The 24,126-nt window shown below is 36.5% G+C and overlaps 1 pseudogene; it reads left to right on the plus strand.

Annotated features, from left to right (window-relative positions):
* The window catches only part of LOC138144132 (serine/threonine-protein kinase PAK 5 pseudogene), a 53,315-nt pseudogene that overhangs the window by 14,931 nt on the left and 14,258 nt on the right, over positions 1-24,126 (plus strand).

Below are 24,126 nucleotides of genomic sequence, written 5' to 3' on the forward strand. Positions count from 1 at the left end.
GCTAATAATATCACATGTTATCACTTAAATGTTTATACTGACATTTCTCTGATTGCATCTAGTAAGACTATGCATTTTGTCCTTGAATGATACCATTTGTTCTCTTAGGCTACTTAATAATGAACATTGAATGTACTGATGTAATTTTGTAGATCCATCATAGCTATTTTATGTTCATCTATAAAGTGGTACCAATCAGGTGTAAAAACATCCTTAAAATATAGTCTATAAATGCATTTTAAAAGAGTTGTTATTAGTCAGCTATCTGTAGAGAAATTCATGGGGGCACTGAGTGGTACTTGATCATTTTCAGTCATAAAGATCAGGTGCTGTTAGTCAAATGCTCATAGCTACCTCCTATGTACTCTTCCACATAAAAGAGGTGGTTCTGAGAAAACTCTGATTCTCAGACAACTAACTACCTCTCACTTCCTTACCTCTGCTCCTTTGTAGGAAGTAGTGTGCCTCAGCCTAGGGATTTTAAGTGTGGTTTCATTCTTACAGATCTTGTCAGTCCCTACCTACTGGTTCTTCTCATTCATTAAGTTAATGCTTGTGTGTTTCTTCAATTCACACACAAAGCATATTGCAGAAAATGTTAAGCAACATACTGCCTATTAAGGCAGTGTCATTACTAATACGATCAGCTTGAGAATAGGTAGCATATCTGGCAAGCAAGCTAAAAAACTGAGCTAGGCTCTTCTCTCAGATGCTCTCATGGGGAGCTAGTGAGGCATCTACCCTGGAGCTTTTTAGGATGACTTAGGAATTGAAAGCAAATCTGCTGGTCTTTCTCTTGAAGTGGCTTGGACTTGGACTCAACAGACTACATTAGATGCTGAGCTTTCATCCAGGTGATCAAGGTCTCAAGTTCACATTTGTGCCTCTGCCCTTATAATACTAGCTAGGACAAGTGGAATTTCCTTTCATGTGCAATTTGCCTTATCAATTTAGTCCCACCAATGTAATCTCACTAAGAATAATACCATATCCTTAGATTATCATTCAATCTTTTCTTCATCTTCTAAAAGTTCCCATTGTATAAAGTTTCTTCTTTCTAAAATCAATCTGTGTCCCATTAGCTGAGAATGGAGCATCACATAGTCATAGCCTATCTTATGATTGACATCATTTCCTAAAGGTCACAACTATGTCCAGAATCCCCACTTAGAAAGAACTTTGCTTATTTATCTAGACTGATTGCAAAATTTGTCGTTTGTTACTGGAATGACCACATTTCATACAGTAGCAATCATTCTGAATGACAATCTATAGATTCTCTACTTCACTGCTTTATTTTAAGTATTCAGAAGTTCTGAAAACATTTCTTGTATTATTTTCCACATCATTGCATTTATTTATTTGTTTCTTTAATTCTGAACTTAAAAAAAAACAAGCATTTTCATAACATAGTAGGATAGGAAAAAAATTGATTGCACAGGAAATTGCAAATATATACAACATGCTATAAATATATATTAAAATTATATATATTAAATATATATTAAAATTATCATATAAACTTTCTTTTTTCTTTATTTTTCTTCCCTCTACCCACTTCTATTTATTAGTTCTTTGTAGATAGTGTCTTCCTTCATAGGTCTTTTGTAGTTAATTTGGGTATTTCTAATAGTCAAAATGACTTAGTAGCTCAAAGTTGCTCTTAAAGAAATATTGCTGCTACTACAGACAACATTCTCTTGGATGTGCTCATTTCACTCTTTATTGCTTTGTGCAATCCTATCCGTATTTTTCTAAGATCAAGTTCATTGTTTCTTATAGCACAGTAGTATTCCATTACGATCATATTCCACAATTTGTTCAGTCATTTCTCAATTTATGGCCATCCCCACAATTTCCAGTTCTTTGCCACCACAAAGAGAACTGCTATATTTTAGAACATATAGGTTCTTTCCTTTTTCCCTGATCATCTTGGGGAACAGACCCAGTGGTGGTATTGCTGGACCAAAGGGTATAGGCATTTTCATACCTCTTTGGGCATAATTCCAGGTTGCTTTTCAAAAAGATTGGCACTATGGTTTCCAAGGATGCACACATAGATGATAAGATTGATGCATGCATTGCCAGAGCTAGCACAGTGTTTACAAAGCTTTGAAGGAAAGTATGCCAAAGAGGGGGCGGCTAGGTGGTGCAGTGAATAGAGCACTGGCCCTGTAGTCAGGAGGACCTGAGTTCAAATCTGGCCTCAGACACTTAACACACACACAAAACCTAGCTGTGTGACCTTGCGCAAATCACTTAACCCCAAATGTCTTCCAAAAAGTATGTCAAAGAAAAGGTATTAGATTGTAAGCCAAACTGAAGGTTTTTGTACTAATCTCATTGCTGTATACCTGTGAAACTTGTACAGTGTATTAGTGCCATGTCCCAAAAATGGCATTTGAATTTTTTTATGAAGATTCTGAAGATCACCTGGCAGGATAAGGTAATGGACAATGAGTTATTTCTCAAGCTAATCTACAAAGCATTCAAACTAGTAGGAGAACCCAACTCTGATGGGCTGCCCACCTTGTTTGATTACCAAGTGTATGTTTGCATAGAAGACTATTTTATAGAGAACTCATACAAGGCGAGCACTCACATGGAAGTCAGAAGCAGTAATAACTAGGTCACTCTGAACTTTGGAATCAATTGCCTATCATGGGAGACATTGTCAAAGGACCACCCCACTTGGTATGCCCACATCAAAGAAGGTGCTGTGCTCTATGAAAGAAGCAGAATTGCAGTCATGCAAAAGAAATGTGAGATGCACAAATTTAGAGACATCTCTATTCCAAATGTTCTTAGGGATTAATTGTACCCAAACTGTGGTAGAGTGTTCAGAATGTATTTTCATATGATCAAACACAGTGAGACACACTGTACCTTGACTTCAACATAGTAATGTCATTTTGGTCCCTCTTCAAGAATGGACAACAACCAACCAACCTACTATTTAGCAAACACTGTAGGGATGCAAAGAAAGGCAGAATATGCTTCCTGCCATAGGAATGAGGAGCTTAGAATCTAAAGAGGGAAGATAGTACATAAAAAGAATTTAAAAAGGTAGGGTTGTTCACCAGTTAAAGATAGTGTCCTGCAGTACTATGAGAAAGATGAAATGACTGCCTTAGACTCCCTCCTTTAATAATGTATCTGGTGATATGCATCCTTCACCTTCTCCAATCAGAGTGAGGGGAAGGACCCAATATGGTGAACTTTCAGTAAACTTTACTTTTCTTTGGCTGAGAAAACTTGAGTGGAATTCATTTGTACACAACGGAGCTAAGGAGGAGGTGTGAGTTTCAGAGTTGATGTGATCTTTCAGGAAGATAAATTTCTGAAGACAATGATGAAGTCCAGGAGAGCAGCTAGGTGAGAAATAAAAACAAATCATGCAATCTCTCTGGGCCTTAGTTATCTCATCAGTAAAATGGGCTGTCTTTCAAAGGGTTGTGAAAAAAGCACTTCATAAATCCCAACATGCCATATAAATGTTGGTATCATTAGGAATTTATAAAACAAATGAGTCAACTCTATAGCAAAATAATTAAAACCCTGAGAGACAAAGCCAAGGAAAATGGCTGAAAAAATTTTTATAATATAAAAAACATATATGTTGGATGTTTTAATTATATATATATATGTTTATACTCATAGCTCTATACCTATAAATATGGATGTTATAAAAATTCATGAATTATGGTAGTCATTTGCTACTCTTAATATTTCCAGATTTGTTTATACATGCTTACATGCTTCTGCTGAGCAGGATAAGAGGACATTGATTCAGCCCTTTAGCTCACATTTTTGGTTGCATGTGCATCTTATACAAATAAACAGACATGCGTTAATCAGCCAAACCCGATTTTTCTCCTGATCTCAAGAGAGATGCTTTAATTAATAAGTTAAAGAATTAAAAAAAAAGAGAGAGATGCTTTGTTGTGATTGCATCCTTGACTTTCCTGCCTTGATTCACCAGCATGACTTGGAACAGCTCAAGCCCTGTCCACCCACAACCATTCGAAAATATGAATAATTATGTCTCTTTCTCTGTTCTATATTTTGATAAGACATTCTAGTACTTGAGCAAGAAACAGAACATTGCTCCTTAGGAGGGAGCTTGGAGGGATTGAGTAAATCAAGTTTCCAGCTTTGAATCAACTCAGCGAACGGTGATTCCCTAATCTGTAGCTCTCTTTTATGAGTCATTACAAATGTGTATCATCAGGCAAGTCACTATGATGCAGTGGTACCTGCACTGGACTTGTAGAGAGATGGCTATCATTTGAATAGTCCACCTTATAGCAGTGGAACCCTAGGCAAAAGATTTAATCATTCTGTGCCTTAGTTTTCTCATTGGTAAAGGGAGGATTATACATGACCTACATTACAGAGTTGCTGTAATAAATGCAATATAAAGTGCTGAGCAAAAGGGTTTTTTCCTTTTTCATCAAGTTGAAATTTTAAAATTTCATTTATAATAATAATATAATAACAAAACAATGATACCAAATATCTCATTTTTTTTTTATCAAAAAGAAACCTGGGATGTAGGTGCAATTATTTATTCATTTTCAGTTATGTCTGACTCTTTGTGACCCTTTTTGGACTTTTCTTAGCAAAGATACTGGAGTGGTTTGTCATTTCCTTCTCTAACTCATCTTACAGATGAGGAAACTGAGGCAAACAGAGTTAAGTGACTTGCTGATGAGCTCACAGCTAGTAGGTGTCTGAGGCTAGATTTGAACTCTGGTCTTCTGACTCCAAGTTTAGCATGCTATCCACTGTACCACCTAATTGCCCCAAAATTATAAATATAAAATTATATACCAGTCTAATTATATCTATAATCTTACACTGTAACATGCTGGTTCAAGAAGGAAATTGATTGATTAAACTCATTCTGCTTAACCTCAGAGAGCAAAAGTAGTAGTAATGGGTAGAACTTATCAAAAATTACATTTTTACTAAGAGTTAGAGCTATACAAAGTAGAATGGCCTGACCTAGGAGATAGTGGCTTACTTCTCACTGGAGGTCTTCAAGTGGAATTTCACCACTTTGGGGGATGTTGGTGGAAGGATCTTTATTTAGGTATGGGTTGGACTGGGTGATCTGAGTTTCTTTAGATTCCATGAAGTAGATCTATGTTAAATGGTAGGGAAATGTAAATAGATACTCCCAAACCAATGAGTCAAGAGGCAGTGTGGCATGATGGATAGGGCACTAGATTTGGAGTCAGGAAGAGTCAGGTTCAAATCCTGTCTCTGATACTTCTTGTGTGACTTGGGCAAGTTACCTAACCTCTCTATGCCTTGGTTTCTTCTTCTGTAAAATGAGAGAGTTTGACTAGATGGCCTCTAAGATAACTTTTTGCTCTAAATGGGGTCATGAAGAGTCAGGCACAACTGAAATGAGTGAGCAACAAAAGTATTTATAATTTTATTAGATATTTTTCATAATTATATATATATATATATATATATATATAATTTTGTTTAATACTTAATTTTTAAAACCCTGCCTTTCTAAGAATTCAAAGTTTAAGTTAAGGAGACTTAAAGTCTATTTCAGTCACACAAATCACTTAACCTCTCTGCCTAGGTTCCTTCATCTGTAAAATTATAATAATAGTACCTACTGAAGAGGTTACCTATAAAGAGGTTTAGGGTTGCTCTGGAGACCACAAAATACCAACACCCCGGGTCCTGCCAAATGAATTCCACTCAAGTCTTCTCAGCCAAAGAAAAGTAAAGTTTACTGAAAGTTCACCATATTGGAGCCTTAAGGAGCTTAGGTATCTATGAGGCTTGCATTGGATAAGTGGGCCAGAATCATCTGACACAGAGTAAGCCTGTGCTAGGTCATTCTATGGTGCTCTCACACTCATGGAGGGAAGGTGAGATCTTATATACAGAAAGTTGTGGGAGGAATCTAGGGGTCTTCTAGAGGAGGAGTTTGGGGAAGGTCTTCAGGAGAAGTCAGATGAGGTCTGAGTGATTAAGGAAGGAAAGTTGCTGGAGGCTACCTGGAGACTACAGACAATGGTGGGCTAGGCGGTTCAAGGGTGGATTGATATTTTGATAGGCTTAAGGGTGGGAAGTAGATGGACAATAGAAGCCTAGGCTAGTAACAGAGGTCTTGGCCCAGCCGCAATGTAAGGCTTATGGCCTTATGCAAATGCCTTATCTAATGGGCCGATTTAATCAGAGTTCAAGGGGAGTTCCCAGAGCCTGTACCTCAAGGACTCAAGGAAAGCACAAAGGGGCTCCCAGAGCCCATACCTTGTCACCTACCTCCTAGGGTTGTTGTGAGTTAAAATAAGATGATATATGTAAAGTTCTTTGTAAACCACAGAACTCTATAGAAATGTTAGCTATTATTATTAATTTTATTTCAGAAAATATTTATCAATGGATTTCATAGTATTCACTTGCTTCAGTTGTGTACAGTTTTTGCAATTCCCCATACAGGCCACCAAAATGATGTGGTTTGGGTTACTGGAAACCCAGAAATGTCAGAGTACAATGTGGCATCTGCCTGGGATGAATTCAAACACTAAAGCCATCTTCCAGTCAAGGAGCAGTTTATTATAACCCCAATAGAAGAGGGAAGGGTTGCTAGTGAATCTGCAACTTAATGGGAGTGAGACTGATACTTATATACAAAAAAAGTACAGTGAAAAGATCTGGATGGGATTAAGGAGGGGTAAAAAGCCTGGGCTGGGTCAGTTATAATAGTGAAAGAAGCATTAAGTAGTCTGTGGTGCACCAAGAGTGATTGTAAAAGGACTGTCAAGTATCTAGGTAGGCTGGGGTGGGCCAGATGCCTTCTGCTGCTGAAAAGTGTTGGAAAATTCAGGGACTGGGTTGCTTTCAAAGACATGGCCTTTTCCTTTCAGGGGTTAGATTCCATCACCCCATTGTTGCACTTTAAACCCAGGGATGCCAAAAACTGTTGATGTGGAGTCTCTGCCCACACTAAAACTGTTGTGGTTTCATGATGTGTTGTGGTAGAACCATCTCAAAGAATTCAGAGTCAGACCACATTTAATCCAAGTATAGACATTTATTGAGATTGACGCCTCTCATGAAGCCGGCTAAGTTCCAAGAGGAAACAGCAACTTTAGAGACAGCAAGATGGATTTTTATAGGGTAAAGATGAAATTACATAATAGAAATTTACATAGAATACAGGAATATCATTAATATTAAAAAGGCTGGAGGAGCTCGTTAAGAGATTAGGTAATGAAGGAGGGGTCCCATCTATGATTTGGTGGTTAAACATTCTGGTCATTCTACCCTCCAACTGGCTAGCTATTGTGGTTCTTTCTGTTTAAGGCAGATAGATATTGTGTCCTGTCTTGGGCTAGATGGATGATATGATTGTGATTGAATACAAGAACACACTTGTTTCTGTGGGAATGTGTCTGGGGGGCAGTGACCAGATAGAGGCAGTAGCTAGGTTCCCATCACATGGGATATCATTTTACACTTATTATATTGGCTAAAGTGATTGAAGGGGAAAATGACACAGGTTGGAGGGGTCACAGAAAAATTGAAACATTGATTCAGTGTTGGTGGAACTGTGAACTGATTCACATAATAGTATTGAGGGTTGGCTTTTCTGTTTTGTTTTTTGTTTGTTTTGGTTTGGGATTTTTTAAAACTTGATATGTTTTGGGAGAAGATCCTTAAGTTATATATGCATACTATTAATATTGCATTTTCTAAATATAGTTTCTTTTATTGCTATCCTTTAATGTCAAGATCTTGCTAGACCTTCCTTAATTCAGATTTCTTCTCTTAATATCTTTATTTGAATAAGGTTCAGTGAAGTTCTTGTGCTGGTGTCCCTTGGCCACATGGACAGACACTGCTTTCAAGTCCACAATGGTCTCCTGTTTGATTCACTTTCTTGAATGGGTGATTTAACAAATAACTGATTGAAGTTGAGGTAGAAAACCTGAAGGGTCCTATACTACCCCCAAGATGTCCAGTCTTGTCTTTTGCCCAATTTCTGGCCTCATGTCTTTGTCCAGTTCTTAAATCTGCTCTCATGTTTCTGTTAGGGCAAGCTGGTATGCCCAGAAATCTCCAGAGGAACCAGATCATAACCACCAAAATGTTGATCAATATACTTCAAATATATTTTCAATTGTTCAGTTCTTCAAATCAGCTTCATATACAGCAGTAGAGTCATTCTGACAATTACTTTTGGCTAAATTAATCAACTAACACGGTAGCATAATCAACAGACACTGCAGTTAGCCTGCACTAGTTTTCCTGCACGTCGTCATGTAGACAGGTCATAACGATTAGTTTGACAGAAAGTTACTTGTGTGAATGACTCAGAAACAGTTATTTTGTGTATGTATTTATTATATCAAAATATTTTTATGTAGAAAAGCTTCATTTAATGGTGTCTCCTGATTAATCAGATTTTCAACTTTTTAAACTTTTGGAAGCAGAGTATGTGAGAAGGTGACTTTTAATAAAATCTAAATAGTATGAATTCTTTCTTGCCTTAGTAAGTAGAAGATACTGAGCATAAATGAATTCTTCATGGATAACTAAAGAATGTTCTGGTGCCATTCTAGTTGTTAATATTTGGCACTACTGAGGAGAAAAAGACTGGGCCTAGCTGGAAGTACTGACCACAGATCATCTTATGACTCTTATTAGATTCTCCTCATCTCTCCCTGCCAAATCCTTGATGGGAATTTATTTATTTTCTTTTTTTGGTTTTCCTTTAGTTGCCTCTTTTCTCTAAAAGTAGAAGACAGCAAAAACTCATCTTAATTCAAGAGTTCTCATTATTTGAAGTTCCATTTAATTGGTAATACCTGGCATTCTTGTTTTCATGGTACCTTAGATAATATGAAGAACGAACTCAGTGAGAAACTCTTTCCTAGCCCCCTCATTATCCAAAGGCCTCTTCCACAGCCTCTTTTGCCAAAAGCCAGTCATGAGAGTAGCTTTTAAAAAAGATGAGTCACAGGTCTGGGGTTATGTGACCTTCCCCAATTCACTCTGGAATGTAACCTTTCCTGATAGGAGGCTCCAAGTATGTCATTTCTCAAAGAATTTACATTCATTCCATTGCACCTAGGCCCTTCCAGTGCCATGCATTAGTAAAAGTGAAGAAAAGAGATAATTGAAATTTATCCAAGCTATTTATGGGCATAGACTTTATATGAAAGTCTGGGGCTATGGTTTGTGTCACACTGAGTGTGACTCTTACAGAACAAAACAAAACAAACAGCTCCAAAGAGCAGATTCCTAAAGCATTCTGAAAAATCATATAAGGCACAATCACTTTAGAGATAATAAATGCAAATTCTTATTAGGGCAAAGCTGTTAATTATACACTCCATTATTGTCAAGTTTAATACAGTATTTGAGAGCAGGAACTGTTTTTCATCTCTCCTTGGGAACAAGAGAAAACAGCTGCTCTTACAGACAGATCCATTATAGCTTATCACCAGAGGACAGACCACTGAAGGAACATGATGAAATATGGCTGCTGTCACTGGGGTCCAGAACAAACACTGAAATTGTCCAGGAAGCAATGGAAAGACAATGAAAGCCACTAGTTCAAAGCAGTGGACTCTAATTCAAATAGACTGGCTTTTGTCGATTTTTAACACATAGCGTTTCTGTGGCATAACATTCACTGATACTCTTTTTATTGATCTATAGAAAGCTGCACATTCCTTTATATTGCTAAATTTGCTTTGTTGAACAGCCCAAATTGAAAGTGACAAATAGCAGTCTTCCCTTTTGAAGCTAGTTAAGCCATGCTATTGAATAGAGCGTGTTTTTTTTATTTCATTATTTACGGTAGAAAACAAAACATCGTCCCACCTCTTGCTCTTGCTCATTCTGTTAGTTTGAATAAGTCATTTGCCTTCTGGCAGCCCATTATCTCAAAGAAAAATATCCTATCATACAAAGTGAATGGAAAAATCAGGACTGCTTTTCACTTTCTAATAAATATATATATATATTTTTTAAATCTTGTAACTAACATAGCACTATTATATAGATAAGAAGGTGTAATAATCATTTGGGAAACGGGAGTATTTATTTACGGAATATTAATGCATTTAAATTAATCAAAGATTCAGACCATTAGAAGGTGTTAGTGATGACATCAGAGAATATGGACATTTTTTTCACTCATGGCACAGTTTGGGATAGTATAAAAATTCTGGGTTTGACTCAAAATACCTAGGTTCAAATCTTGTTTCTTCTGTCTATAATCTGTGTGACCATGGGTAAATATTAGGTTTTGTTTTTTTGTTTTCTCTCTGGGCCTCAGCTTCCTTATTTATAAAATCAAGAGTTTGTCCTACAAGATCTCTAAGGCAGGAATCCTTAACCAATTATTTGTCATAGACTGCTTTTGGCTGTCTGGTGAAGCCTGTGTTCTGCTTCTTCAGAATAATATTTTTGAATGCATAAAATAAAATATATAATATTACAAGGGGAATTGCTTATATTGAAATAGAATTTCAACTATTAAAGAAAAAGAATTTAAGAATGTGTGCTGTAAAGAACAGTTCTAACTGTTGATCTGTGGTTCCAATCATCTACATCTATGACATTTCTTCTATGTGATTTTACTTGCCTCTCTAGACTACTTGGGTTTTCTTTATAAACAACACTCAGGCATTGGGAAGGGTTAGAAGCCAAGCCAGCACCACTGACTTTGTTAAAATAGTAATTCAGCTGTGGAGTAACACTCCATGGGAATTCAATTCCATTAGAAATATAAAAGCATTGAACAGTGCAGTGCCTGGTAGCCAAATGAAACATTTTACTTTTCCCATGAAAATCTTTTGAATCTACGTAGGTTAACCTTATTTCTGTTTTAGAAATAACTCATCAATTTAGCTCTCGAAAGGGAAATTTTGCCTAATTTTCCCGAAATAGAAATTATGTTCCCAAATAAGAAAGAAAAGAACAAAATTGGTTGTTCTTTAAAAGTCTATTTTATACTTCAGACTTCATCAATGTATCCTTAATCTGATCCATTTCCTGTGTTTACCAACAGATTGCCTTCACAAACATCTCTGTCAGTCTTCAGCCTCTCCTTTCTACTGGTTTATTCCCTGCTAGCTACAAACACACCCACATCTCCCTCATCCTTAAAAACAAAAGACAAAAACCCTCATTTAATCCTAGGATCCCAACAAGATACCATCCTATATTCAGAAGTGTAATGGTAAATATTTAACAACCAGCTGTGGGGGTGGGGTAAAAAAAGATACAGAGGACACACTTTTCAGTTTAATATGCATAATTGACATTTTCTCCATCACTTTCTTAAGTTTAGACAATCACCAGAACAACAAATCTAGCCCTGATTTGTTGTGTTTGCCAGTTTCCAAGGTATAAATATTCACATAAAAATTTAGCGGTGGACTCTAGTGTGCAGAATTGAGGTGATTCCAACACAACCTTTGCTTTTTCTTTCCTCCCCTTCTCAGCTCAATTTTTTGAAGACTCTGAATTTGATGATTCTACTTCTGCTCTTACTCTTTTCTAAATTCCCAGTAATCTAACTAATGTCATGGTTCAAGGAAAATTGCTCTTTCCAAAGTTATCATGGTCTTTTAACTGGAAAATCTAAAAGACCTCTTCTCAATTATCATCTTTCTTGACCACTCCACAACATGTCAATCAGTCAGTCAATCAGTAAGCATTTATTAACCACTTACTAAGTACCAAGCACTGTACTTAGCATTGCAGATTCAAAGAAAAAGTGAAAAAAGCCCTCTTGTGGAGTTTGGAGAAAAATATTTATATGAGTAGGTACATACAGGATGCATATGTAGTATGATGAAAAGTATTCTTAGAAGGAATGGGAAAGACCCCCTGTAGAAGGTGGAGACAGGGGAAAGGAGAGACAATATTGAAGGCATCAGAGAAAGCCAAGGGATGGATTGCCATGTTGAAGGAGAAAAACATTGGCCAACATGGCTCTACAATGCAGTTTTTTGGGGGGGAGTAATATGTAAGATGACTGGAAACCTAGCTTTTGAAACTTTTTGACTGCCTATTCCTTAGGAAGACTCTGTCCTCTCTGGCTTTTCATGATATTTCTCTCTCTTGGTTTCACTCCTGTGTTTCTGAACAGCCCATCTTTCTGATGAGTCCCCAGTCTCCTTCATTATATCTTCATTCATACCATATTTGTTAATTATGGTTCTCACCCCAAGGCTATGTCCAAGAACCATTTCTTTTTCCTCTCTGTACCCTCTCAACTTGATGGTCATACTATCAATTCTCATGGATCCAGTCAGTTATCACCTCTAGGCAGATTCCTGGATCTTGATATTAAGCCCTTGTCTCTATCCTGAGCCCCAGTCTTACTTCATGAACTGCCTGTTAGACATTTTTAATTTGATGCCTTGTGTAGGCATCTGAAACTGTCCAAAGCAGAACTCACTATTTTTCCCCCCAAAAACCTCCCTCTCTCTCTTCTGAATTTCTCTATTCCTGTCATGGGCACTAACATCCTTCTACTCACATAGGTTTGAAGCCTAAGTGTCATCTGGAAATCCACTCAAACACCCCATATTTCTAGTCAGTTGCCAAAGCTCATCATTTCTATCTCTACAACCTAGACTATTGGAATGGCCTCTTAGTCTCCCTACATCTAGTCACTTCTTACCTCAGTCCATCCACAGTGGCCAAAGTCATTTTTTTAACATGTAGGTCTGGCTAACCTCAGCTGTCTCCCACTCAATGACCTCCAAGGTTTTCTATTGCCCCCATGATCAATAACAGACTTTTCTGTGTGATATTTAAAGCTCTTCAAAACTTGACTCTTTTCTGTCTTTTGAGTTTTCTTACACATTACTCTGTGCTGCACTCTATGGCCTAGCCATACTCAGCTGAAGCTCCTCACCCAGAGAGGTGTGCCATTATCCTGACATTCCTCATACCTAGCATGCTGTACATTCTTACCTCCAAAACTTAGAAACTTTAGCTCTAGTGTCTGTTTCTGAAGGACATCTTTCCCAAGACTCCCAGATAATAGTTCCTTACCCACCAAGATTTCCTTCCATATCCTCTATATATATCATTTATAGTTGTTTTACCTTCCTTCATTAGAAAGTAAGTTCCTTGAGGGAAGGGACTATTTTCACTAGTTCTTAGCATCCCTAGCTCTTGGCATAACACCTGGCATTTAATCATTGCCTATTAATTGACTAGTTCTTTAAATAAACTTCAATGAAAATTTTTAACAGTGCATGGAGCAATGCAATTATTTTTAGAAATATTGAGTAATCTTTCCAGATAAATTATTAAATTCAGGCACTTATAGTTTGCAGTGAAACTGACTTTTATCTCTCCTAATGGAACTGTTTTAAATTACCTTCATCATCTTTATTTGTGATCACATACAAATCTTTTTTTCCCTTGGTTTTCATCATCTATTTGTGTAAAGATGCACTATTTTCCTAAATTATTCCATCATTCTAGTTTAATGGCAAATTTCATCTAGAGGTTCTTACATCCATAAAATAGAGAATAGATTTATTTATGTATACACTATAATGTTTAGGTAACATAGTAAAACTAAATTTCTTTTCTCCACTAAAACAAAGGAATATTTTCTTTTGAGGTTGAACTCACACATTTTCAGTGTGTTCACTTAAAATCATTTGCCTGAAGTGTTGCACAGCCTATCAAGGATGTATGGAGCATAGTACAGAATTATAAAGCAAAATATTAATCTATACTATGAACCAATCTACCTCTGACCTTCAGCATTAACCTACATTAATGTAATTGAGCATAATGGGAAAATAACTGTGAAATACATGATTTTCATTTTGTTGACTTAGAGCTTTTTCAGCACAATTAGTGAGAGAAAAAGTATTTTGCCAGGACACAGTACTACTGTCCCACTGCCATTTTTGTAACACTAGTGCCAGATAGCTATTATATATTTCCTTTAAGTTTTCCTAAGAATTGAAGAAGGGGTCAGAGTCAAGATGGCAGAGTAGAAGCAGGACCTCCCCACTGCTCTGGCTTCCACCTTCCCCAATCCATGTAAAAAGGGAACTCTAAACAAACTTTGGAGCTGCAGAACCCACAAAATGACACAGAGAAGCTAACCTCCCACTGAGGACAGCCTGGCAGGCCAGCAGGAATCAGCCAGAGCAGTGCTCTGGGAGCCGAGCCCAGCCACTCATGAACAGAGGTTTTAGCCCCAGGGTGGGCCTGACCATTAGCTGTCTGGAGGAACTCCAGACCACCAACAACTGTGGCCTGTTCCAAATTCATCAACACATAGATGTGAAGGACAAAGTGAGAGGTCAGTGCAGTCTGGAATTTGGGATGCAGTAAGTGGGAGGGCGTGGCTTTTGCCCCTGGGACAAAAAGCCACTGAGATGCCAGAACAGCCAGCCAGCTCCACATTGCAACTTCAGCTCCTGGCCTGCAGAATGTAGGGGGACCAAGCGACCAGTCTGAAGGGTAATTGCTCTTGCTTTAACCTGCTTGGATCTGGATTGCAGTCTAGGGTGGAGATCCTGGGGTGTGTGACCAGCTTGCCAGAGTGTGTGGAGGCTTCAGAGAGGGCACCCAACTAATACCTCTGACAGCTGAGAAACCCCAGCATTTGGGACGAAAGCTCCCCTTAGCAGAGTCCTACTGTGGCAAAAAGCCCAGGGGTCAAGTGACTGAGGGGCAACATGACCAGAAAAGGAAGCAAAACAAACAGAAGATTCCAACATTAGACTCCTATTTTGGGGACAAAAAGGAGCAAAGCATGGAACAGGAGGAAGACAGTGAAGTCAGAACTCCTGCACCAAAAGCTTCAAAGGAAAATACGAGCTGGTTACAAGCTATAGAGGACCTTAAGAAGCAGATAAGAGAAGTAGAGGAAAAATGGGAAAAGAAATGAGAATGATGCAAGGAAATTATGAAATGAGACATAAACAGACTGACTGAGGAAAATCACACCTTAAAAAACAGACTGACTCAATTGGCAAAAGAGGCTCTAAAAGGCAATGAGGAGAGAAATGCCTTGGAAAGCCGAATTTGCCAGATGGAAAAAGAATCTCAAAAGCTCAATGAGGAGAATTGTTCCCTTGGATTTAGATTGGAGCAAAGGGAAGCTAGTGACTTTAAGAGAAATCAAGATGATGTTAAACAGACCCAAGCAAATGAAAGAATAGAAGGCAATGTGAAACATCTCATGGGAAAAACCACTGACATGGAAAATAGATCCAGGAGAGATAATTTTAAAATTATTGGAATACCTGAAAGCCATGATCAGGGAAAGAACCTAGAAATCATCCTCCAGGAAATTCTCTAGGAAAATTGCCCTGATGTTTTAGAACCAGAAGGCAAAATAGAGGTTGAAAGAATCCACTGGTCACCTCCTGAAAAAGATCCCAAAAAGAAAACTCCTAGAAATATTATACCCAGGTTCCAGAATTCCCAGATCAAGGAGAGAATATTACTAGCAGCCAGGAAGAAACAATTTGAATATTGTGGAGACACAATCAGGATAACCCAGGATCTGGCAGCTTCTACACTGAGGGATCGAATGGCCTGGAATAGGATATTCCAGAGGGCAGAGTAGCTGGGATTAAAACTAAGAATCACCTACCCAGAAAAACTGAGTATCATCTTTCAGGGGAAAATATGGTCATTCAGTGGAATAGAGGATTTTCTAGCATTCTTAATGAAAAACAAAAACAGAGTTTAATAGAAAATTAGACATCCAAATACAAGAAGCAAGAGAAACTTGAAAAGATAAACAGGGAAAAGAAATCATAAGCCACTGATCAAAAATGAACTATTAACATTCCTACATGGAAAAATGATAATTGTAACTGATGAAACTTTTCTCAGTATGAAAATAGTTGAAGGGAATATATATATATATATATATATATATATATATATATATATATATATATATATATATATATATATATATATATATATACATTTTATATCGGAGGGTATACAGGCATATGAATACATGTGTGAATGTGTGTATATATGCTTACAGTTATACATAGATAGAAGGCACAGGACCAATTTAATAGGAAGGATGATACTTGAAAGGGGAAATTAAGAGGTGAGAGAGGAATATAATGAGAAGAGATGGAGAGAGACAGAATGGGGTAAACTATCTCATAAAGAAGAGGCAAGGGAAAATGGTTACAATGGAGGGGAAGAATAGGAAGGCAAAAGGGAATGGGTCAACCTTATTCTGAATGAATTTGGCTCAGGGAGGGAACGAAATACACACTAAATAGGTTATCTCACCCTGAAGAATAGTAGAGGGGAGGGAATGAGAGAGGGGATGATGGAAGGGAGGGCAGGCTGGAGTGAGGGAAGTTGGAAGCACTCACTTTTGAAAAGGGATGGAATCAAAGCAGAGAATAGCACAAGTGGGTGGAGGAATAGGAGGAAGGGAAATATAGTCAGTCTTTTACAATATATCTACTATGTTAATGTTTTGCATTAGCTACACATGTACAGTCTATACTGAACTGCTTATCTTCCCAGTAAGGGTGAGTGACAAGGGAGGAAGGTAATGAATCTACAATTCAAAGTTTTAAAATCAAATGTTTAAAATTATATATAATATATATATATATACTATTATTAATACTTTCTTACATATATTTGAGAAAGAAGATATACAGGCATTGGGGCATAGAGATCCACCATGCCTTACTGGAAAAGTCTAAGGGAATATGGGAGATAGCAGATTGGAGGAGGGGATATCCTGTGGGAATGCTATTCTGGGGTGGTAGGTAGGAGAAAAACTGGGAGAAAATTTGTAACTCAAAATCTGGCGGAAATTAATCATGTTAATCAGAAGTTAATAAAGCATTTGAAAAATGAAAAAAACAATTGAGTTCCATCTTCTCTCCTTCCTTCTCCCCATCCTTGAGAGGACAAGCAATTTGAGATAGATTATACATATACGGTCATATAAAACATTTCCATATCAGCTATGTTGCAAAAGGAAATCCACATAAAATGAAAGCAAAGATAATAAAGATTTTGTAAAAAGTATGCTTAAAAAAAAGAATTGAAGAAAGGATTTTCAAAGGAGTCTATTTAGTACTTTAAGTTAGAAGGATTTTCCTTAGTGAAGAGAAGAAAGGGCAAATGGAGAAAACAGACATTCATATAAACAGCAACTACACTGCTTTTCTCATATATTCCTATCAATCATTTTTAGAGAATTTGTCTGTGTTGGTCATGGTAGTTATAAACTTGGAAGACCACCTGAGGTATTCTAGCCTTATCACAGCCATTTATTACAATGACAGAGGCAAATAAATTAACATTCTGGTATATAGGCAAAAGAACAAAGTCACAGAGAAGTCACAAACAATCATAAAGTTTCCCCAGTCACTTTTTCCTTAAGAAGATTTTTAATATTTCACATAAAATATGAAGAGCTTCCAGTGTGAAATGGAGATATTAATGCAAGGAGATAATTTTGACTTCATAGGTATAGTCTTGTTGGAAACAGAACCAGGCCTAGAATGTGATTCACATGAGGAAAATCTAGGAACCAGAAAGGGGAAGCATGCTGGATAGCATTTCAATGAAAGTCAATGGGAAAAGAAAAATATTACGTTGTCATCAAGATGCACACATATTTATGTGTGTAGATATGTTCACATGTACATGTACACATAGATATGCATATATCTTATGACACACATACATAGACAAGGCTAATAGGTGTATTTGTTTTGCTTGACTATGCATGTTTATTACAAGGGATTTGTTTTTTCAGTTTTTCTCCCAGTGTTGTAAAGGAGATATGAAGGAAAGAAAACTGTTTTTTGCTAAGTGAAAAATAAAAGTAAATTAAAGCAGTATTCTGGGTCATCAGATTCAACCCTATCCTTCCTCTGAACACTCTGATATTGACTCTCCTAACATCTGGGGTGAATGCTAGCCTATTGAGAAATTCTATATCACAAATTGTAAGACAAAGTGAGATCACTTCTCCTTCCTCCCCAAATATTTCATCTCTCGAACTCTAGAATTTAGCTCTTCCTTGATGGAAAGAATCAGATGCAGAATGATAATTTTCTCCATTGCCTTCCTCATATTTTGATTGATAAAATTTATCTATCATATATATATATGTGTGTGTGTGTGTGTGTGTGTGTGTGTAGAGACAGAGACAGACAGACATGTCTCATGTGTGTCTCCTGTACCCCAAGAGTCCATCACCTCCCTATGAGGAAATAGGTAACATGTTTTATCATGAGCCCTCAGTATTCATAGCAAATCATTACACTGATAAGAGTTCTATCATCTTTGAAAAATGTTTCTCTTTACCATGTTGTTGTTACTGTTTATATTGTTCTTCTGGTTCTTCTCAAGCATGACTTAAAAATCTATTGGGGAAGACAATCAAGGAGCAGTGAGGACTTCTGAAGAATGCAATTCTTGGGGCACAAAGATATTATTACAGTAATGGAAATGGTCCAAAGGGATCCATATAGATATGCAAGGACCTCACTCCCCAGTTTGGATATTTAAGGGATATGTATCTAAGCGTTAAGCAAGGACATGATAAATTACAGAGAATGAATACAAAAAATGGTATTATCCTCTATCAGGGACATTTTTGCATCTGGTACACTTGAGTACTTAGAGCCAAATAATTTAGAGTTACTCATACTCCTATTAATGATAATAATAGTTAGAATTTATATAGCACTTTAAGGTTTGCAAAGAACTGTACAAATATTTGATCCCCACCACAATTTTGTGAAGGAGTTAATATTATTGTTCTCTTTTTACATGTGAGGAAAGTAAAACTGATGGTGGTTAAGTGAACTTCCACGGGGTGACAGAGTTAGTAAGTGTTCAAGGCAGGATTTGGACTCAGATTTTCCTGACTCCAAGTCTAGCTTTGTAACCTACTGTTTAAACTAACCTTCTTAGTTGGACTAGATGATCTCTGAAGTCACTTTCAGCTCAAAAACTATGAACTTGATTTTGGAAAGACAAAAGGAAAAGGGAAGAGAGTTCATTACCTTCTCTAGATGACCTTCATTCTAGGATATAAAATGGCAAGTGCCATTACTGAGCCACTATCATTGATCTTTCAATGACTATGGGAAAATAGGAAAGGTGCCTCATGAGTGGAAAGGAGAAAGATAATTTTGAGTATCATAGGTCTTCCATAAAATGCAGTGAGTTGAAGAGCCTAAATACAATGCTGAAGGGAAAAATAAAAACAAGTTGCCCATAAATCTTGAAAACAAATAGTAAAGTACTGAATAATTGAATTCTCCCATCACCAAAAGAGAAAAACATGAAGCTTGAAACCTGAAGGCAAAGAGTGATTTAATTTCAGAATTTCAGTGCAAAATTACAAAGTTTTACAATCACTCAAGGAAAAATAAAAACATTTACCTATAGTAGAAAAAAAATCATTTATGATCACCTAAGACTATACTCCTTCAGATAGAGATTAGAATGTAATATTTGAAGAATCCAAGGTAAATAAGTTGCCCTCCAGAATAACATATCCTGCCAAGGGGGGTTAATTTATCAACAGAAAAAAATGATGGACCTTCAACATAAAAAGGCTATAATTATTATATTTGGGGGGGAAAAGAATTACAAAGCATTCTAAAGGGATTCTGAGCAAAAAAAGATAGAGTGGAGATAGATAAAAAGAGAAAATAACTATTTAAGTATATTCAAGGAAAGGGATAGAACAAGTTAAACAGCAGAGGTGAAACTTTGGAAAAGACTAATATTACTAATAAAAGAAGGAAAAATGAAAAATAATGAGTTAGTGAAATATTTAGTAATACATAGAAGAGATTATAGAATAACCCAAAGCTGGGCACAAAAAGGCATGTTTTGTTAATATTTAACACCCCAATTTAAAAAAAAATGTATGTTATAGAAGTTCAGTTTCATATACAATATCCTCTATACATAATAAAATGTTCATATTGGTTAAATTTGTAATAAGCGTGAATTTTTTTAAAGGACTAGACTGCAGTTCTTTTAAACAAAACTAATAACAGGGGCTAAATCAATGCAAATGAAATAAATGGGAGAAAACACAAACCCAACTACATATTTAAATGTAAATGGATTAAATCCCCAAGAAAAGAAAACAGAATAGATAGAAAACAAAACCCAACCAATAAATTGCTACATACAAAACACTTTGAAAAAATAAAACCACATATAGAATGAGAATTGGATTCTCCAATCCAGAGAGGAGAACTTGAGGCCTTAAGGCCCCATGTGACCTTCTAGGTCCTTCAGGGTGGCCTTCTGACTGACTCCAAATTTTATAGAACCGAAGGATTTGTTCTATAAATTTGGATTCAGTCAAAAGGTTGCATTAAAGGACCTAGAAAGCCACAGATCCCCCAACACTGCTTAATTATTTAGTCCAACTATTCATCTTCTGTATGAAGATTTATCCCATGGTCACACAGGACATATGTAGTAGAATTTGAATTCATAGGGACGCCAAAGACATCTATCAGTTTTCTATTTTGTGGCTGGTAGCATTACTTAACTATCATTCAATGGAAGATTTATAGAAGGTCAAATTAAACAAGGCTTAATTTGAGTCAGTCAGAAGGCCATCCTGAAGAACCTAGAAGGTCACATGGGGCCTTAAGGCCTCAAGTTCTCCTCCCTGGATTAGAGAATCCAATTCTCATTCTATATGCGGTTTTATTTTTTTTCAAAATGTTTTTGTATGTAGCACCTTATTGGGTGGGTTTTGATTTCTGTCTATTCTGTTTTCTTTTCTTGGGGAATTTAATCCATTCACATTTAAACATGTAGTTAGGTTTGTGTTTTCTCCCATTTGATCTCCCATGAGATCTCCACCATTTAGGATTTTCTGACAGTTTCCTAATCCTCTTGCCCCCTACAAATGAATAAATCCATTATTTTGTTTAACTGGATTCCCCAGGGAAGGATTAAAATGGAAAAGTTGTGAAAAGAGTGAGACTGTTTGGCTAAAGATGTATACCACAATGCACTAACCTGCTTTGTAGACTTGTTCTTTGAGCATATATGAAATAAGTCAGATTTAAAAGAATCAGACTTTTAGCAGTAGGTTAGAACACAGTTGTGTCCTTGTCAATTTCCTCACAACATCCTAGAGCTCACTTGGGTTAACATCCAGAAATGACCCTTCTTTGTCTTCTTACATATGCGTGAAAAGGACACAGCCTTCAAGAAGAGGATGTAGGGAAGGAAATTCACTCTGTGTAGGGAGCAATGGGATATATTCTTCACTGTGCCTAAACTTCTTTGGACACTAAAATATGCAAAGTCAGACTTACAAAGAAGTACTTGACCACATTCACATGTATAATGGGTTCTTATTTTGGTACTAAATTGTAAGTTTCTCAAGGGTAGATTCCTTGCCTTTGTATTGAGACTGTACTCTGCAACTGGTAGGAAAAGAATGCATGCATGTATAAATGAGTGTGTGCATATATGCAGACATAATATAATGTGTATACATGTATTCATGTAATTTTTTGGTCTTTTTTAATAATCTCCCAATAGCACCACTTATAAAACAATAGCTGTGGGTTGTGAAAAATGATAATTAGCTCTGTTTCTAAATTGTTTTCACTTCATTGGAGAGGGAAAAGTGAAAGTAGAAGGCTAATTAGAGGTCTTAAGTATGTAAATGACCATTGTCCACAATTAGTCAGCATAAAAGAACAATTAATCTTAGTAATTTTTAAAACAGTATTAGGTATGTGATGAAATCAATTTTATTCTTGAGATAAATAAGGAAAATAAATGGGCAAATTGAAACTGGTACTTTTTGGCTGTTTTGTTTTTTTCCATTGTGTCATTGTTATCAATTAATACCTTATATTTATTGAGTTGAATCTTAGCTATGCTTTTTATTACCCATGTTACCTTGGGTATGTCCATCTGTGTTTAAATTTCTTCATCTATAAAATGAAGGGGTTAAACTAGATAAACACAAAGGTCCCTTCCAACTCCAAATGCAATGGTCCTAAATCTTATATCTTATGTTTCCAAAAACACATTTCTTCAGTGGTTTCATTTCTCAGTCAGCTGTGAGGTGTTGTTTTTTGGGGAATACGGAGGGATTATTTGCTTGTTTTTGTTTTATTTTGAATGCACAAATGTTAAGGCATTCTTCAAAAAAATTGCTTTTCATCTTTCCAAACAATTGTTAGGGTAAACAAACCCTGATATTTAACAATATCTCTGTGACTTGTGCCAATTCTCTAAGGAAAGAAAGTCCTCCCAGTCCTCATAAGGATATCTCCAACAATGTCCAGAGGCATTTGGAAGAGAATGGATTCAGCACATTTTCTTAGTACTCCAGTGAATCTGACACTACCACTGACTACATGACAGAAAAATACAGAGAAAAAGGTCAATATGGAGACGAGTTGGATCAGTATTATGAAGGCAGCCAAGAATCTAAGCAAAATGGACAAGCAATGAAAATAAAATCTAATGATACCTACTATTCTGACATACAGGCTTTGAAATCAGATATGTACAGGCTTCCTCCAGATTATCAGTCACATGGATATGCTAACTAAACCAAGTGAATATGATAGCTTCAAGTGGAACTATCACGGAGTTTCAACTGAATCCCTTCTAGATTACTAAGATTCCTTTCAATTAACTCCCTTTAGGACTCCAGAGGCAAGTGAATGCTCAAAAGAAAGCCTGGTGTACAGTGAAAGTGAACGGAGGCCCAGCATGGATGATTATGATAAGAGACCAAAGTCTTCGTATATAAATCTGACCAGCCCTTAGCCAGTCACGTGGCAGAGGTCAAGATCAGGCTTCAGGAAACTGCCATGCCATATGGAGCAAGTGCATTTAAGTCCACCCACAAGGACAATCAAATATCACTTCCCCCTCCTCCCCAAATATGTATAACAAAAATGACAATAATAAAATAATGAAAGGGTGTTAACTTCACCATAGCAGTTAGCCTTTTAAATAAGAAATGTTATTAAAGTTTGACTTTGTCATACAATTGCAATGGTCTAACAACCAACATAAGTAACACATCACCCCTAGTCCTATGTTCTTTTCACTACACCTTGACATTACATAAGGGATTCTATTGCTTTTCAATTATGATAGGTACCCACAAGCTCCAGGCTCCACCTTTTAAAGGGGGAAAAGTTGAGAGGGACAATGATAGGATCATTCTTTTTTATATCTGGAGGAGAAATTACTCTTTATTCCTTTTTCTCCATGAATAAACAAGGAGCTGAGTCATCCTGGCCTTCTTAAATGCAGAGATCTTGCCCATAATATATTATACCATCACAGGCCAGTGGAGGGCTGAACCTATATGAGAAATCTTCAAGTTACATTTTTAAGCTCTCTGTAGCCTTAAAATCATAAAATCCACTCATTTAAAATAAATGCTGCACTTCTAATTTAAGAACAATAAAGTCTGGGAGCCAAGAGCTACATATTTTTATACGAGTTCTGTAGGAAGGAAGGAGAAAGAATGGCATGTCTGCAGTTAAAATATTTATTTGATTACAAAAAAGATATTAAAAAGGACACAAAATAATGCATATGTGTTTAGAACTCTTTCTTCCCTACAAATAAATAACCCTATGAATAGCACAGAATTTCCTGCTGTAAGAATAGTGGTCGCAACTTTGTTTGGCTATGCTTCACTGAAAATGCTAGGAAGAGTGAGATAAATAACAAATTGATTTTTACTTTTCTGAATTTCTAGAAACTAAAATGAGTAGAAGTGGCATCATTTTTTAATCAGTTTACATTTTTAAAAATTTATTTAGTTATTTTATTTTCCCAACTTACATGCAAAAACAGCTCCTCATATTCATTTTAAAAACTTTAAGTTCCAAATTCTCTCCCTTTCTCCTTCCTGATGCACTTCCCCCCCCCACATTGATAAGTCAAGTAATTAGATATAGGTTATATGTGTAGTCATACAAAACATGTCCATAAAAGTCATGCTGTGAAAGATGATAAAGGCCAAAAAAAAACCCCAAGAAAAATAAAGTAAAATTTTGCTTACATCTGTAATCAGAAACCATCAGTTCTTTCTGTGGGGATGGA

The sequence above is a fragment of the Petaurus breviceps genome, unplaced genomic scaffold (assembly GCF_028583685.1).
Source record: "Petaurus breviceps papuanus isolate PSGF00001 unplaced genomic scaffold, PetGlider_PUasm1.0 90686, whole genome shotgun sequence".
NCBI classification, from domain to species: domain Eukaryota; kingdom Metazoa; phylum Chordata; class Mammalia; order Diprotodontia; family Petauridae; genus Petaurus; species Petaurus breviceps.